The sequence below is a fragment of the Bos grunniens genome, chromosome 20 (genome assembly GCF_055505025.1).
Source record: "Bos grunniens cultivar Pamir isolate PY7600 chromosome 20, Bosgru_T2T1.0, whole genome shotgun sequence".
NCBI lineage: Eukaryota > Metazoa > Chordata > Mammalia > Artiodactyla > Bovidae > Bos > Bos grunniens.
In genome coordinates this window covers 72,170,675-72,173,226 of record NC_141184.1, presented here as the reverse complement: position 1 = coordinate 72,173,226, position 2,552 = coordinate 72,170,675, and the positions used below count along the sequence as shown (strand labels likewise).

At 55.6% G+C, this 2,552-nt stretch overlaps 1 pseudogene; it reads left to right on the top strand.

The window, feature by feature from the left end:
- The first annotated feature begins 373 nt into the window (after positions 1-373).
- Positions 374-492, top strand: LOC147350680 (5S ribosomal RNA; annotated as a pseudogene).
- Positions 493-2,552: the final 2,060 nt, after the last annotated feature.

The window sequence follows — 2,552 nt, the reverse complement described above, 5'->3', positions numbered from 1 at the left end:
ATCCGGGGGAGGCCCCGCTCAGCCAGCGCGGCCAGGTCTGGAGTGGCCGGGGGTGGGAGGGCGCCGAGACCTCCGCACCCCTCAGCCCAGCCCCCAGGCCCCGCGCGCACGCATGCACGCACGCCCTCCCGGTCAATGGGGGGTCCTGGAAGCCCCTCGGGCCCCCGGGCCCGGCCAGGCGCTTGCTGCTCTGGTGTTGGCGGTGTTCGGGGGGCGGGCTGGCGTCAGCAGGCTGGAGTCCGGTCGCGGGTCTTGCGGCTCAAGTACAGCACGCCCCCCGACGAGAGGTGCGGCCCGTTGGCTCGACCTGCAGGGCAGAGCGAAAGGGAGGCGAAGCGCAAGGCTCTTAGAGCGAACGGCGCCAACCACCTCCGGCTCCGGCCCTATCAGCCTGAAGGCGCCCGATCTCGTCTGATCTCGGAAGCTAAGCAGGGTCGGGCCTGGTTAGGATCTTGGATGGGAGACCACCTGGAATCCCGGGTGCTCGAGGCTTTTTGCCTACCAGAAGAGGTCCTTTAGCCCCCGCCGCGCGTCCCGATTCTTGGATCCCCCCCCGCAGCCCCAGCCCCTCCCGGGCCGCGGGGAGCGGCTGGCCGGGGCCCCGACTCCCGCTGCAGACCTGGGTTGCCTCCGCGCGGCCCGCGAGCCCCTCCGCATTCGCATTCGGCTTCCAGGACACCCGACGACCGGCAGTCCCGTCTCCATCTGGGGCTCCTTTGGCTTGCCTCAGGCAATCCCGGGGCTTGCACGGACTCCCGCCAGAGCCCCAGCCCCCGCCCCACCCCCTGCCTCGCAGGCCATCGCGCATGCGCATGTGCGCACGCACGCACAGATAGATGTGCCCAAACGGGGCATCTATCTTGTTCACTTATACCGTGGGTGTGTCCATGCCTGGGAGTCGGACTGCTGAACCATACGCTACTTCCACTTTTAGTTCCTTCGGGAACCTCCATATTCTTTTCCATACCGGCTCTACCCACGCCCATTCCTACTCCCCGTGGAGGAGAGTTCCCTTTGCTCCACATCTTCTCCAGCACTGGTTATTGACAGACATTGCAGTGAGGCCCAATCGGACTCATGTGAAGTGGTCCCTCCTTGGAGTTTGGAGTTGAGCCTCTCCAATCATTAGTGATGTGGAGCAAGATGACCTTTTGGAAATGCAGATGCAATGCTGTCACCTCCCTGCTCCAACGGCTCTCGTATTTTCCCAGCATATTGAAGATACGACCACTTCCCTTCAGGCTTGCTCCTCACGTTCTTCTCTGATGTCTTTTGCCTGGAATGCCCTCTGCACTCTTTGGCTTCCATCCCATAGGGCATTTTTCGTTTCTTGAATGTCCTAAGTTTCCCTGGTCACATAGCCTTCCAAGATGCTATTTTCCCGGCCTGAAATTCTTCCTGCAACTCAACCCTGGTTTACCTAGGTTCAACCTATGGACCTCAACGAAATGGTGCCTCTGGAAAGCCTTCCCTGACACCCAGGTTTTGTGGTGAGGGAAGAGGCCCCTCTATAGGTTCTCAAAGGATCTGCCTGTGATGTATCATTAGAGTCGTCTCAGTGAAAGCAGGAACTCTGTGTCTTCTTCTCTCCGCCTTCTATTCCCTGAAACTTATTACATGCCTCCTAGCTCATCGTAGGTGCTCAGTATTTACTTAGTGTGTGAAAGACAGAAAAGCTCTTGGAAGCCTCAAGGGGTCACTTGGCTCGGCACTTTTGATCTCTTTGTATATTTGGCGAGTCAATTCTTTCCTTTCCTGGGTTGATGTGTACACTATATTCGAGGCACAATCTAAGGCATGAAGACATATCCATACATAGAGGTTCTTGCTTTCAAGGAACTCGTACAGCAGATTTCTACAAGTTAGGGCTTTTCAAATGCTCTAGAAGCATGTGAACGTTCAGTATGCTCCATTTTCATTTCAAAGAACGATCGTTTGACTTCCATAGCAAAGGTGGAGACCTTCCAACGTTGAGTCCAAGACTTATACCTTGACCATTTCAGGCAAGTCTTGTGGTTCCTTCTGGAGGTGTGTGGCTCTTGCAGAAATGTGAAGATCTTCCATCGTCCTCAGACTTTGGTGTCATTTGCAATCATCCAGAAAGCTTCCAGGTCTAGGTTCCAGACCACCACCACACACAGTCAGTAGCCAACGGAGTGGATTCCAGGAATACGCATTGTTCACCGGCATTACCGTTGATATTGTTGCTGCACACTCAATGCAGTGGGCAGGGCCTGGATTGTCCACTGGGTCTCATGTGGAATGGAAAGAAGGGCTCCCCCCCCCACACACACACCCCCACCCCCACTGTTGACAGCCTTGTGACGAGAAACGGTCCCCGAAACAAGAATCAGACAAACCAGAGAAGCCCAGATGATAGTCCTTGAGATGAAGGAACTAAGCAGCTGGTTGCCATGGCACCAAGGGGAAAGGTTGCTCTTTTTGTCTGCCCCTCTACTCCTTTCTTCCTGGACGCCTTAGGGTTTTGTCATGGAGATTTGAAAGAAAGTGCACAAAAGTCATATGTGTTGAATCAAGATTTTGCATTTAAC